The sequence below is a fragment of the Beta vulgaris genome, chromosome 3 (genome assembly GCF_026745355.1).
Source record: "Beta vulgaris subsp. vulgaris cultivar EL10 chromosome 3, EL10.2, whole genome shotgun sequence".
In the NCBI taxonomy this organism is placed as follows: domain Eukaryota; kingdom Viridiplantae; phylum Streptophyta; class Magnoliopsida; order Caryophyllales; family Amaranthaceae; genus Beta; species Beta vulgaris.
The window spans coordinates 3905532-3922230 of NC_079204.1; positions in this window are offsets into that span (position 1 = coordinate 3905532).

The following is a 16699-nucleotide window of genomic DNA, read 5'->3' on the forward strand; positions in this document are numbered from 1 at the left end:
AGTAAGTATCACTTACAATTAGTAAAGTAATTAATAATCATGTGCGAAGAAGTTAGGACGTTTATTATATATCCAATCAACAACTTAATTTGTATCTCGAAATATATATCTAAATTCTCATCATACAAACATTTTTTTTTCCGACCCTAACTGGAGACCCATTGGTAAGAAGAAGAACTCTCCTGGACCAGCACCTTGCTTAGGTTAGCCAGCGCAGCTATATAGGTCAACGCTTGAGAGTAGGGTATATAAGGGAATCCCTACTCCCAAGCACTAGTAGGTAGTGGGTTCGAACTTGAACCTCTAAGTCACAAGGTGAGTTCCCCACCAGTCCACCACCTCCACCAAGCAAGCTTGGTCGGTTATCATACAAACACTTGTAAAAACATGCGGATACCTATGTAATAAAGTAATTAGTAAACATGTGCAAAGAAGTAACGACGTTTACTATATATCCAATCAACAACTTAATTTGTATCTCGAAATCAAATATATATATATATATGTCTAAATTCTCATCATACAAACACTTTTTAAAAAACACACGAATACCTAACTTCGATAAAGTGATAAAGGGTCCACATTCCTAATTTCGAGTTAATGAATAACTAGTCTAGACTCCACTTACAAATGCACCTTGTTACTAGCATAATGCACCATATATCACACTAGTATATGCACCTTGTTAGTATATTGTACTACAAATAATTATAGGACCACCCTACCCTGTGAAAAATGTGTATAGTAGTAGAACTGAAAAAATATTAAAATCTTTAGGGTGGTCCAAAATTAAATATTGGGTCTCCCCATAAAAGTTGATAAAATAACAAAAATAAAGCATCAAAAAAAAGGAAGTGAACTTGTTAGAGGAGCAAAGGATGGGTTTGTCAACCATGTTTCAGAGCTTTGATGTTTGGGAACAGATTAAGATGTATCCCCACAAAACACAAACGGTGGTCCAATACACCCCCGTTGTTAGCTGGAAGGCATTGTAACCATCTGATTTAAATCAAATGGTCCAGAGGGCTTTTAAATGGGTCCCCTACAATATTTACAAAGCTTATATTGTCAATTGTGTGTGTATTTCTGTACTTGTTTTTAGGTGTTGTTACAAACAGGAGATCATCTGTCACCCTAAAGATTTTGTATCAGAATTGTTTGAGAAATAGAACTGTCGTCTCATCAGGGCAAAGTGGGTGATTCATTTGGTCCCTAATTAGCTCACCCATACATCATACTGTTATATTACACCTATATATAGTTATAGTCGGCAAAATAGGCTCCTACCCATTGACCCGAAATATCCGACCAGAAACCCGTTTCCCCATCTGAAATAGAATCGAAACAACCCAAGCTGAACCCATCAAAATAGATTTGAATATGGCTCGATCCTGAATCTACATGACCCGAATTGACTCGATAATGATAACCACAACTCGACCTGAAAAGTTATCATATTAGTTACTTTTAAAACAAATTTAAGGAATATATTGTCATGAAATACTATATATGATTTAGCTACTATTCAGTCATTGTTTAATTTATTCTCATTAGTCTTATATGTGTTTTATTTATTTGCGAGATTGGAAACCCGAATTAACCGTAATCGATATGACCTGAAATCCAATGGACCCGCACCCGACAAGACCTGGTCCGAACACAAAGCCAACCCAATTATAACCCGACCGTATGACCAGTTTGCCACCCTACATATACTCATTTCTCTATATTCTTTGTTGATGTCCGTGCCCATATTAGTTCCCCGTCTTTAATTACTTGCTATATTGGTGACTTGTTGTAGCCTTGTAGGCACAAGTGTTTGTGATATTTGCATCAATTACATCAATCATCATAAATTTAATATTTGACTGCATTTTATCTCTAGTAGTCTTTTGACTTGATCAAACATTAAAAATTCAATTAAGTATGTAATTCACAAAATATTTCTATTAAGAATTTAATTTATAAAAAATATCACTTTAGAATTTGATCAAACACACAACTAATATATGCTATTTTGATTATCCCTAAAATTTTGTTCAAATTTATTATATAACTACTATCTTGGCCTTGGACACCCAAAATATTTTATCTTACTCAGTTGGAATATATCAATGAAGAAATAAGCAGAATAGAATATGTTCAAGTGAATAAATCAATAGAAATTAGAAAATTATATATTTGAAAAATACAAATTGGAACAAATCAAATAAGATCCAACATGACTAGGTTTTTTCTTATGTATATCAACTAAAAAACACTCAAAGCTACCAAGTGAATAGTGTCAACGGTCAAAATGTAGCAACATTTTTAGAACAGAGGGAGTAGCGTGCAGACGTGCAGTGTACCACACGTACCGTACACCAAAATATACAGGCAATGCCTTGCCCATTAGGCCATAAATCATAATGACATGATTTTATGACATGCAACGAATTTATGAATACAAGCTGTAGGAAGATGCAACTTTATTTCTACACGCTGTGCAATGCATCAACAGTTCATATTACGTGTATGATATTACGTTGAGAATTAGACATGTCAACTAAGATTATCGATCACGATCATGAAAATTAAACATGCAACATCAATCTTCTTTAATTCTTTCCATAGCTAGTGCTTTTGTGGTCCTAAAATCATTTATGTTCTCCTTGGAAAAAGCCCAAATTAATCATATTAATTGGTTTGCTGTTAGTTGTTGTTGGGCTTGTTTCTTGCCAGGCTGCCAACATATTGAATTGCAACCTTAAAAGAATGTAGTTACTTACAAATGATCACTATGATATAGGATTCGTTTTGCATGCATGTCTGTTTTACTTGGCTAATGATTTTGGTTACTTTTTTTTTCATTCTCTTTTCAGTTCATGCAAACTTTTTGTACGTCAAATGAAACTTTTTTCGATAAAAGTTAAGGATGTTACTTTTCAATTGAAATCTTCTATAGTTATGTAATTTCATTAATGATCTACTAAGGTACAGTTTGGTATTATGATAGCAAAATCATTGGATAATATTATATGTAAAGGGATAATATTATATTGTAAAGGGTAGAAAGGTACTTTCATAGTCATAGGTCTGTATTATAAACACTGTATATATTGAATGACAGGTTAACCTACAATAGGTTAACACACAATTATTCCCACACTTGTACAAAAATAATAACTTATGGTCTCTAACTGTAACTGTAACTTAATGGCACGTAGCTTCGAGGACGTCTGCAATAGTGCAATCCCGTTGATGCAACTTCCATCTGTAAGTTCTAATTGCCTAACAAGAGATGTGTTATGCTCCCTTCCACTGGTGGTAAATGTAAAAAAAAAACTTGAATCGATCCGATTAAGTAGTATTAACAATAATTTATTGTGCAACAGATATCATTATATCATATAGTAAGTTTTTATTATATATAATAAGTTTGTACTTATCAGATATAATAAGTTTTTGTATGATATAATCACCTTTTGTGCGTATGATTAGTTTTTGTATGATATAACCAATTCTTTGATATAGTCGTTTTTCATTTGATATATTCATTTTTTTTTCCTATTATAGTAATGTTTTTGTGTAATATAATCAGTTCTGGTTCACAGTAAATTATTGTGAAATTGATCCACCAAAGACTTTCACTTATAAATGTTTGGCATCACGACTTCAAGGTGATGTGATCAAACCCCACTACAGACTCTTTGGGGGGTGGGGGTGGGGGTGGGGGTGGGGGTGGGGGTGAGGTTTCCCTTATTGTCCTCAGTTGCTCCCAAGTAGTCTGACCTGCAAATCTAACTGGTTATACTACGAGAGGTATCAGTTCAATAGTGTGAGATTGTGCTTATTTAGTCACAGCTCGTCTTCTTGCGTGAATCATATTGTACTTCTATAATCACGTTTAAGTTACTTGTAATATCATATATTTGGTTTATCATAATAAAATTAGATTTCATAATTGAAATAATAACTTCGTTATGGTGCATATTGATCAGACCAAACCAGATAAAATGATCTAAACCGCATTATAGACCTATTGTAATTAAAAGAAGGATGCGCTATATTCACTAAAATAGAAGTCTTACGTTTATAGGCTTTTAGATGAATGCCAATAATCAGATCTTTTCTCTAAAGTAGTATAAGTTAAAATGCTGCAATACCTTATAAACTACTAAGCTTTAATAACTTCAGGTGAAACAAGGTAAAAATAAAATCACTCGAACAGAGATATCATCATCTATTTACGCTGTCAATAAAAAAATCCGAATCAGATAAATATTGGGCAGCGCAGAAGCCAGAAAGGAGAAAAATTGACACATAAAAATAGGTGGAAGTGCTAAATGAGATAAATCATTATCAATGAATCTGTAGAGAAATGGGCAGTCAGAAATGATAGTATGAAGGGAGTATATCTTCTGTGAAAGTGGTAGTTATTGAGAAGACCATTTTATAAAACTATCCAGTGTATACTTGACATATTATCATCTCACTTTCCTCTCAGCGACACTCCCTGAATTGGATCAAAAAAACACAGACTGTTTTTATCTTGTGGTAATCAAACAGTAGTGTTATGATTTCTGAAAAGTATTATTTTCGACCATACATTTTGGTCTCCTTAAAGACAATAACCTCTAATTATTTCCCCCCTTTTTGGAGTCATTGTTCATGTCTAAATTCTTACCAATGTTTCCTATAGTATACGGCCCGGTTTTTTTTAACTCAGAAACATCTATACAAATATATTAAAAGGCGCGCGAAAACAAGAAACTGTGCCATGTGACACTCTTCCTAGGGAGTTTTAGTTTATGTAAATTATGTACAATAAAAAAATTAAGAAATTGCATAGTAGGATTTGATCCCGAGACCTCAAGTACATATACTAAAGTTCTACCCATTAGCTAGGTTGTATTTAGTGTTATTATTCTAAAGTATTACTATATTAATAAATGAAAACTTTTCTTACCCGGGGCATAGCCCGAGCGTAATAACTAGTTATTAAACTAAATTGAATCGAGCGAAATTGAATTGAATTGCACTGAACTGAAAATAAGTTCAAAAGAACAGGGTCCAAGTCAATTATTAAGAACTTGAGAAGTTTAGGCCATGTTCTTTGGAATTGAACTAAACTAAACTGTATTGAACTGAATTGAAAGAAAACTATATGTGAGAGGAAACTACTGAACTGAACTGAGCTAAACTGAACTGAAAATAAGTCCAAAAGAACAGGACACCAATGTCCAAAAAAATATTTATTAATTTTTTTTTCCTACTATTTTAAAGTTTAAGGTTAATAAACTATCATTATTGTATATATTTATATAACTTGAATCATGTATTACGTGCGTTTAAATGTAGTTGGAAATAAGTTCGCTATTTAAAATAGATTTCAAACATTAATAGAAAAAAAAAAAAAAAAAAATCAACCAGCGTTGACCATCTTCTTCATGGAAGACTAGGAATCGATCCTTAGATCTAGATAAGCCCTACACCTGATTATAAAGATTAAATAAAATAGAATTTTTCACTGAAATTAAGACATTTTTCTCTCTTTATTTTACACAAATTCTCCCCTTGCATGAGTTGCATCTCAACCACTAGTTAAATGACAAACCAAATCAATGAAAATATTTGTATTTGAAACATCCTTGTCATTCTTTTTTGATGACTAAATAAAGGAGAACGATATAAATTAGCTTTAATTATAAAATTTAATTTGAAACATCATGAACAAGGAATTTTTAACCTACATTATTTGATATTCGTGCGCCTTTTTTTCCTTAATAGTGTTCAGTTTTTTCCTTTTATTAATATTATACTTTAAAATGTTAATACGAAATACAACTTGGTTGAGTGGTTAAAACTTTAGTATATGAATTTGAGGTCACGGGATCAACTCTTATACTATGCAATTTCTAATTTTTAAAAATTGTATATGAATTATATAAAGTAAAACTCTCCTAGGGAGAGCGCACGTGACACCGTTCTTTGCTTAGGAATGTCTTTTAATATATTTACTAGTTTTTAGGCCCGGGCTACGCTCCGGGTACTTATATTGTTCATCTATTAATAATTTAATTTTAAAATGATTACACCATATATTACTTGGTGTAGTGGTAAATGTATCTTAATTCTTATTAATATGTCATTTGATCCTTTGAACTTCATCTCCTAATTCGTATTCTCGACAACAACAATAAGATTTGATTAGCATCAAGAATAATTTATAATGCTGCCCCATTAATTACGAAGTAGAGGACTCTAATGATCATGGTAAATTTCGAAAGGAGGGATGGAGGAAGGGAATGACTGCAAAAAAAGAAATCAAATAAGAAAAATAAACTTTATGGCTAAAAGTAGGCATTAAGTGCCACATTACTAATTGCAATACATATCTAGAATTTTGTGGAAATATGAATCACTAAAAGATGTTAGATTAGATGGTAAATTTTTGGAAATCCTTACTTAAGGTCAGGTGTTCGAGTCCAAGCTTCAGCATATATATTTTTTAAAATAATGATCACATGATTTAATTACTAATCGCAATACATATCTATAATTTTTGTGGAAACATGAATCACTAAAAGATGTTAGATTAGATGGTAAATCTTTTGAAATCCTTACTTGAGGTCAGGTGTTCGAGTCCAAGCTTCAGCATATATTTTTTTAAAATAATGATCACATGAATTAATTACTAATTGCAATACATATCTATAATTTTGTGGAAACATGAATCACTAAAAGATGTTAGATTAGATGGTAAATCTTTGAAAATCCTTACTTGAGGTCAGGTGTTCGAGTCCAAGCTTCAGCATATATATTTTTTAAAATAATGATCACATGACTTATTCTTGGTTAAGACACGTGGGAAAATTGACAGATTGAGGGTGCCACGTGGCACATAGACTTTGCATTAGAAATTTGAGGAGAGTCCCACGTGGCATCTAGGCATTCTTCCGCACGCCTTTTAATATATATGTATAGATTATATAAATGTAACAGAAATAGAGCTGATCTAATTGCCATAATTATTTGTTCAAGCTCTAGTAGAGAATTTTAAAGAAGATTTTCTTAATAGTAATTTCTCTTTAGAACTTGAATGGATACAATTTAACATACATAAACTTGAATAAGAGGTAGAAGTGACAATAAGATAACTTTCAATCTTGATTCTTCCACTCTAGTCATTATTGTTGCCTATCTTTGTATTCTTTCTTCATTGAACGTACAATTTTCAAATTTATGTTTCAATCAACAACTAAGAGAATAACAAAAGAATTCTCCACCGATGATAAGATTGAGACTTGATTCAAAAGAACTAACATAAGGAGGTCAAGAATACACGATTGTTCCCTTGAAGCCATGCTTTATCTATCTATCAAGTGAACGTACATGTATTATAAGTAGCCATTAAAACATGTTAGATAGAAAAAAAATACTTCCTCCATTCATATTACTCGCTACACTTTTCAATTCACGGACTTTTAGGCAATTTTTGGAGAAGAAAGAGGTAGAAAGTAAAAAGAAAATGGACTCACGTAATACGAGAGAGATAGAGAGAGTTTATTGCCCAAAAAGAAAGTATAGCAAGTAATGTAAAACTTCCCACCATAATGGAAAACATAGCGAGTATTCAGTGGCTGACCTAGAAGGGGACATGGGGGTACAGCTGTATCCCCAAATTCAAAAAAAAAATTAGTTTAAAAAATTAAAAAAATTGAAAAAAAATCGCGCAGCGAGCCAGCGAGCGTTTCTTTCTTTCTTTTCTCACGCAGCAGACTCCTCTTTCTTCTCTCTCCTCTCTCTCTCACATAATAACGGCCGTCGGCCGACACGCCGCCCGCCGGTGGCCTAATTCGCTGAACTCACGCCGGTCGCCGGTGCCGCGGTGGCCTATTTCGCAAAACTCAAGCCACTGACGCAAATCGCAGCTTTGTTCTTGTAAGTTTTTAGTTCTTAGACTCTTAGTTCTTAGTTCTTAGTTTATACTTTTGTGTTTTAATTTCAGATTTTTCAACTTTTCTAAGTTTATATATTGTTAGATTCTTAATTTAATTGAATATTTAGATGTAAATTGTTGAATTTGAACATTGGTGATTAATTAGTTAGGGTTTTTACTTTTGTGTTATAATTTCAGATTTTTCATCTTATCTAAGTTTATATATTGTTAGATTCTTAATTTAATTGAAATATTTAGATGTAAATTGCTGAATTTGAACATTGGTGATTAATTAGTTAGGGTTTATACTTATGTTTTCTAATTTCAAATTTTTCATCTTTTCTACGTTTATATATTGTTAGATTCTTAATTTAATTGAATATTTAGATGTAAATTGTTGAATTTGAACATTGTTAGATTCTTAATTTAGTTGAATATTGTTAGACTCTTAATTTAATTGAATAGTTTTAGTTTGAAGTTTAATCTTATGTATTTTTTTAACAAAATTGGTTGTATGACTATGGATATTTTGGTTGTAAGACTTATGTATTGAACTTTTTTTATGAACTTTTTTCTACTATTTTTGTGTTTGTTGTACGTCCGTAACTCTGTATCCCCATATTCAAAATCCTGGGTCCGCCACTGCGAGTATTATGAGACGGATGAAGTATAATTTGTAATACTCACTCCGTCCCATAATATAGTGCCTATTTCATTTTTGGTGGGTCAAACTTTAAAATCTTTGACCGAATATTCTCATTTGTATATATAAAAAAAACATATTCATGTGAGATCTTATTAGATTCGTCTCAATGTGTAGTTTCATAATATCAACTTTTTATATTTTTTATTAATACGACGAAATTGAAGATATTAAAGGTCAAAGTTACGTTTTAAAAACCGTGTTAAAAAGAAACAAACACTGTATTATGAGACGGAATTAGTAGTATAATAAATGTCATAATATGGCCTATGACCTATGGTGACTTTCCATATGCTTAAAGACAAAGAAAGACTAGTTGTAGTGGGTATAGTAGGGGACTTCTGATAGCAATAAAAACATTATTGCAGTGTAACGCCACCATCAACAACCCCTCCAAAAAGAAAGAGGACATCTTCTAACTCCATTATCAAAAGTTTTTTGTTTGTTGGAAAATGTCCAATGTCCACCTTACTATAATACTAACAACGTTTTCACTCTCATTATCAAATAGAAGTATCAACTTCTTTCTTTCTCTTTATTTCCATAAACCCTAGCTACTACTACGTAATCTTTAGCCGTGGTACTTTGGATATCAATCAATCAATATATATATTATCATATGTATGTATATGGTTTTCATATCATAAGAGGTTAGCTAAGACATGATTCAACTTTTGTTTCTTTGTAAAATGTTAGATACTATATTTCTAGCACTAATATCTATAAAAAAAAAAAAACTATCCCACATAGCAGTATTTACTTTTGTAATTATTGTTATCCTTTGTGTTGTGACCACTTGTGGAAAGTCTTTGAAATATGTACTTTTTCTACTTTGCATCTTTACTTAACCTCATAATATGATTTTTCCTTGAATGGGAAAAAAAGGGGGAAGAAATATTTCCATAGGACACATTAGACTGTTTTGTGATGTAGATTGTAGAATGTAATCCATTTCTATGATGATAAACTCCTAGTTAATCTTGGTGTCACGATTCGAGTGTTTTGACATTGGATCTTGTAATAGGCTATCGCCTATTGACAACAAGAGCAAAAGCCTTACGCGAAAAGAGTCTCTAAAGCTCGTAGAAGTACGAGCAGTATATTTCGAAGAAACACGTCTAGACCTAGACATGGGTCGGGACGGGCCTGTTCATGGGGTCAGTCCGCAAACTTTGGGAAACGACGGGTCGGGACAGGCCGTGCTTGAAATTTCCAGATTTTTTGTCCCCGACCCAAGCCTACGGGCTCGTGCCTCCTACGGGCCTGGCCCGTGTTTTATGTTATTTATTTAGATTTTTGTCAGTTTTAGGCTAAAAAACAAAGGAAAGGAGCGTTCGGTCCGTCTAGGCAGGGCTCGTGTCAGTGCGGGCATGAAATAAAATTTCTTGACCGTGATAGGCCCACGGCCCACGTAGCAAACAACGAGTCGGGCCCAAATTGTGCTAGGGTTGGCCCTACTGACGTGCTGGCCCGATGCATGCCCACCTCTAACCATGCCCTTGCCTATCGTCGACAATAGAGCAAGTATATATCTAGCCGGGATTGTCCATACCAGTCACAAGAGGATTTAGACAACGAATCGAGACTTTGTAGGGGGTGGTTTAAAGCAAATTGCAAGACCAGACGTCTAACCGATCAATATTAAAGTTTTTTAACTGAATCATCTACCTTAAAGAGAAGTGAATATATAATTGAATAATACAACTATATCGTAAAGTTTAATTGAATAATCTACCTCAAAGATTAAAATTTCAGCATTCTCCTATTTTTTTTTCCCCATGTGCTCCATCTTTTGAATTGAATAATCTATTTTAAAGTTTTTCTCTTGAATAAACCACTATTAATAAGAGCATACATAGTATTGTCACCATGAATCTCAAGTTTAGAGCGTCTTTTCATATTATTTTACAAATTTGATTTATTTATGAATATTTTTTTTGATTCATTCCATATGAGTCATGAAGGCGGTACAAAGTACAAAGAAGGAGAGAGGGGATTCGAACCTGTGATCTATCGTTCACAGCACCTCAACCTTAACCATTAGGCCAAGACATCCTTAGTATTTATTTATAAATATTCATGGTACCTTATCCACGTTGGTCTCAATTCAAATTTGATCAATTTAGACACCCCAAAAACATAAAATAACCTATAATAGCCTATACTTCCATTTTAAAAACTGTGTATCATTTATTTATTTTTTGGTGTTCGCACCCGGTTTATCCTTCGAGCTACATCCGGATCGAGGCCAAGTTCGGGTGGTTAGGTTTCATTCCTCTCCCAAGAATGTTGCGGGGATTCGAACACGGATTCGTCCTACCAAAGCCAGTCTCCATCACCGTTGGGCAACACTTACTTGGTAAAACTGTGTATCATATTTAAATAGCTTTATCTAAATGTTTTAAGAAATGTTTTTGGAATGAAATTAAAACATTCCATTTAATAACCAAAAAAGGAAAAAGAGGAAGCATTTACTACTCTCAAAACATGGCTTATAATTTTAAAACTTATCACCATTCTCTAGTATTACTTACTTTTCTTAATGCTCCAAACTAGATTTATCCTAAAAAGAACATGGCAGTTTAAACTTGGAGTCTTGGACCATCTATAATCCTGAACATGTCATTTTTTGGTAGGTCTAAATCTCAAAATGCAATTTAACATGTACTATATCCCAAAATGAAAATAATACTCCGTAAATTTAGCAGATAATTTATTTATTTATTCATTAAATAGTGAGGACTTTTTTAGAGAAAAAGTGCAGCATGCACAAGTGGAGGCTTTCTAGGACCAGTCCGAAATTGTAGTCTACAATATAGAAATCTGAAAGATGTCTTGATAAACTTCATATCTTAAGCAATAGGTATGGAAGTTTGAATTTAAGTAATTTTGCGCATTTGTGAATATCAAGTTTTCAACTAACTAAAGTCATGTGGAATGGTACATACAACTTTGAGATTGAATCTCAGTGTCAACTAAATTAATCTTTAAACACAAAAGAAAGAAGTAAATATCCTGTTTTAAAATTTGGGGAAAACGATGAGAATTTGGTCTTGCCTTAGTGGAGGCAAGTGATATCTTCCCCGGATTGACCTGGATTCGATTCCCATGAGGAGCGGGGAGGATGTTTGGTTTAGATCGGTTTGGACTTACCAAAAATATGAACTTGTAAAATAAATTGGTGAAGAGGACAATTATAATGTATGTGAAGGAAATTCGATAGCTCATAAGTCATAACAAGAAAGAAGAAAGACAAAAAAACCAAACTTCTCACTTGTTAGTTGTTACTCACAACTTATAAGGAATTGAAATATATAGATGTCATCTAGCTTAGTTGGTAAAGTCTTGTAGGAGTGGTATTCAAATCTGAGATCGAATCCCGTCTACATCGTTACGTGTAATCGCTTATTTACACTAAATAAAAAAAGATTGATACATTGAGCCTACAAAGGAAACTATTTAAAAAACGATATATCTATAAATGGTTTCGTCTTTTATCTATCAGGAGAAGTCTAAACTTCTAACAACAAACTAACAAATTAAAAGGACCCCAAGAAAAAATTACACATAAATACATAATGTTTGAGCCCATACTGTGGGAAAATAGAATTATGCACCGGGTTTTAAAAATTCGGCGCCTCCCATTAATTGTCATTTACTAGGGGTTCATCCTTTAATGTTACTTAAGCATCATGCATTATGGGCCAATGAGCTATAGCCCAAATAGCGTAACAGTTAAATAAAAATGTATTCCATCAGTAAAGTTGAACGACTTTTTAAACTCTAGATGTTCCAAAATTCTGATAATGACCTTTGCTATAGCAGTATAGCTCGCAAATTTAGCCAAAACAACGGAGTGATATGCGAAAAATAATCCCAACTTAAATATTTATGCCGGCATGGGGTTTGAACTTTGAAGATTTATAATCTATCTATATTAAAAGGCGTTATTAAACAAGAAATTGTGCCATGTGGTGCTCTACGCCTTTACTTAAGAAAGTCATAGTTAATATAATCTATGTACGAGCCCGTTCATTATACATCTGGGTGTACCATGCACATGGTATCCGTACACTGCACCCCTGGATATTCATTGTTCATTTGCTCATTTAGAACTTAGGGGGCGTTTGGTTGGTTGAGTGGAAAGGGAAAGGGTTTGAGAAAGGGTTTCAAGGAGAATAGAAAGGTTTACCCTTTGATTTTCAAAGTTGTTTGTTTAGATATTATTAGAGGAAACTGCAGTACTTCCCACCACAACTTTTCCCCTAAAACCACCACCACCCATGTACTATATTCAACCTCCTCCACCTCCACCTCCCCCCCGCCACCGCGCTTCCCGTCCCCTATCGTCGGCTCGCCGCCCCTCCCCACTCCTCCGCGCCTTCCCTTCCCTTCGCGGCCACTGACAAGAGTTTTTTGCGGTAAATCTTAGAGTTTTAACCATTAGATCAAGATGTATTTAGTGTTAACATTTTAAAGTACAATACTAATAAATGAAAATTATCTTTATACGAGACAGACCCCGTACCTAATAACTAGTTTGTATCTTACATCATGTATAAATTTACAACCTCGCATTTCCTTTATTTTTGTGTGGAGCATATAATACACGAAAATGTGGACGGTTTTGTCATATTTTACGTACACTGAAGTTTATAGTAAATGAATTTGTAAGTTGTAAATGAGTCGAGTTGCATATTATTCTATATATCTTCAAGCTCATTTAACTCATTCAATCTTGAGCTATCCACCAAGCTCAAGTACTTGTTCATGTTCCGCTAGTTTAGAATTATCCTCTTCAGGCAAGCTAGAATTCAAGTCATTTATTAATTGAGCCAAGTTCATACCGTTCAACTCATTTATTAATTGAGCCAAGTTCATACCGATGAGCTTTTCGCCATAACCTTTGTTTTTTAAGGTAAGATGAAGTCTCTTGCAATGAAGGGAGAAAATTGGGGATCCCTCCTTGTAAGGGGTGAGACTCGATCACTTGACCTATGAGATCGGAGGTGATGCCAATATCACTAGACTATCACCTGCTGCTCGTTTTTTTTTTCTTAATTGATACAATTTTATTCTCATATACTTCCTTTGTTTGTTAGTACTTGCATGATTGCATCGATAGTAGGGGGAAATTGGGGGATTTCTCTTTACATGGGGTGAGACTCGATTCCTTGATCTATGGGTTTGGAGATGATGCCAACACCACTAGACTATCACGTGCTGCTCAAAAGGGACGAAGGACAAGAATCTATACTAATATATTAAAAGGCGTGCTTAAGCCAGAAACGGTGCCACGTGGCGCTCTTCCTAAGGGAGTTTTAGTCCATGTAATCCACAACAATAAAAAAAAATTAAAAATTGCATAGTGTAAGGTTTGATCCCGAAACCTCAAGAACATCATACACTAAAGTCTCAACCACTAGACCAAATAATATTTAGTGTTATCATCTTAAATTATAATATTAATAAATGAAAATTTTCCTTACCCGGGGCGTAGCCCGAGCCTAATAGATTTTTTAAAAAAGGTAAGATGAAGTCCCTTACAAGGAGAGAAGTGGGGTAAATGAAGATCTCACCTTTCAAGGGGTGAGACTCGATCCCATCCCAGAATCTCTGATATTGAAGGTGATGCCAACACCACTAGGTATCACATTATCCTCCAAACTAATGATTTGGGGTATTTCGAGAAATGAACTCAAATTATTTATTTTGATAAGGTAAGATAAAGTCTCATTCTTTAATATCTTTAATTATGTATAAGTAAAAATTATAAAAAGTTGATATATTATGAAAGTGGATACTAAAATGAATCAAATAAAATCACATTTATCTATATTTTATATATATATATTTTTTAGAGAATATGGAATAGTATTGGTTGATGAATAGTAATTACTATGCAAATGATGTAAGTATTAAGAAAAGGAGAAAGTATGAGTGATATATACAAAAATAAACGTAAATACTAAATAGGTATGATTGTATTCGTGTTCAAACTTGTTTATAAACCAAGTTCCAACTAGTTAATACTTTGTTGTCATATTAAATAAATGAACAAAAAAAAAACAATTTTTCATTGAGTTCAAGCTGTTTAATAAGAGTTTCAACTCATTTACGCATTATGCTTAGAAGTTTAATCTAGCAATAAGCATGGATTGAATTACTTTGTTATACTTGTTTCATTTATTTAGCTTATATTTTAACTTAGATAAATGTATTAATATACATGAACTTATTCTTAAATGCAATGATGTAGACACAATTGTTTGCATACATGCATATCCACAATTAGGCTCCGTTTGGTAGGGCGTAAAACATTTTCAGTGTAAAATGATTTTCATGGAAAACAATTTACAATGGAAAACACAATTTCAAAATTAGTTTTCCGTTGTTTGGTTTGATGTAAGAAAAATGATGAAATGAAAGGGAAAGTAAGGAGGTAGTGAGAGGAGTGTACAAGAGAGATAAGGATAATAGTTTTCCCTTCATTTTGAAAGGAAAATGATTTTCCATCATTGAGAGAGTAATTTTACCCCAAGGGAAAATGATTTTACACTATTTTGCCAACCAAACAATGTAAAACTGAAAATAGAGGAAAATAGTTTTCCGGAAAAACATTTTACACCCTACCAAACGGAGCCTTAGAGAAAGAAATATTATCACTAAATCACACTTACAATAACAATTTAATCTAAAATAAAATCGAACTATATATAATAAAGGCAACATAAATTTCCACCTTTAAACTCTAATCTACTGATGACTTCACTCGACTCTTATAACATCAATCTCTATCATAATTTATTATTACAGATAAAGCATCTTTTCAACTAAGAGATTCAAACAACTCATATGAGCTATGTATCATATGCATGTATTACTATTTTTATATATAACTATTTTATCATAGAAATGGGAGAACAAGTTTACACCACATTAATACAATTATAATGACGCCATAAATTTGGTGCATATATAATATATATCATAGGAGTACTTGAGATAGAACTATTAATTTTTAGATTATATGAAATGGAACTCGGTAATCTAATTAGGATCTTGCTAACGAACGCTCCGGGGCGCTAGATAAGAAATATATTGTTATACTTAATTACTCATATTTATACAAAATAATAGAATAATGTATAATTCCAATGCAAAGCATTTAATGTTTTTCAAAAGGAAAGGGGAAAACATTTAATTCAAATGCAAAACATTTAAATGCATTGCATTGGAATTATACATTATTATATTATTTTATATAAATATGAGTAACTAAATACAACAATATATTTCTTATCAAGCGCCCCCGGGGCGTCCGTTAGCTTTTGCCATCTAATTATAAGAATAATGAGAATTTAGTCCACTTACAAATCCAAAAAGGTTCTATCTTAAAACCCAATTAGTGATACGCGCGAGGAGTAACTCCTAATCTTATAAAGTGGTTTAGTCTTTTTTCTTTATTCAATGCGCGGCACTCACATGTGAAGATTAATGGAATTGAACACAAAGTTTATCCATGGACAAACTCTTTTGAATTGTACACGGATTAATAATCACATTCATTATAACTAGGTGGTAATCTCACCGTCATTTAAAGCAACACGTATGAGAAAATTAGTGAGGTAGCTACTTCGTTGTGTCGGCAGCATTATAGTCTAAAAAATGATTAAGGAATATATTTAGGAGACAAACACAACCAATAAATAAGGGTGCATGTGTCAAAAGAAAAGAGGTGAGAGAGAAATAGAAGGGGGATGCACCGTCTCTGCTACAATTTGCAGCAAATTAAATCAACACCCTGGTTTTGTCCAAACCAATGGACGAATTTGATCATTCACTTACATTAAGGGGTATAGATCTTTAATCTTTCCATTAATTACTTTTGTTAAGAATACATTTTGGGTTTATTATATTACACCATAAATTATTTATTGTGTAATATGCGTAATGACATATACTTTAATAATATTGACTATACAAATAATGACATTAATATGATGTCATTTGCCATTTATTTTATGTCATTTATTTGAGTTTTTTTTTTTTACAAAAATAAATGATATGTAGGT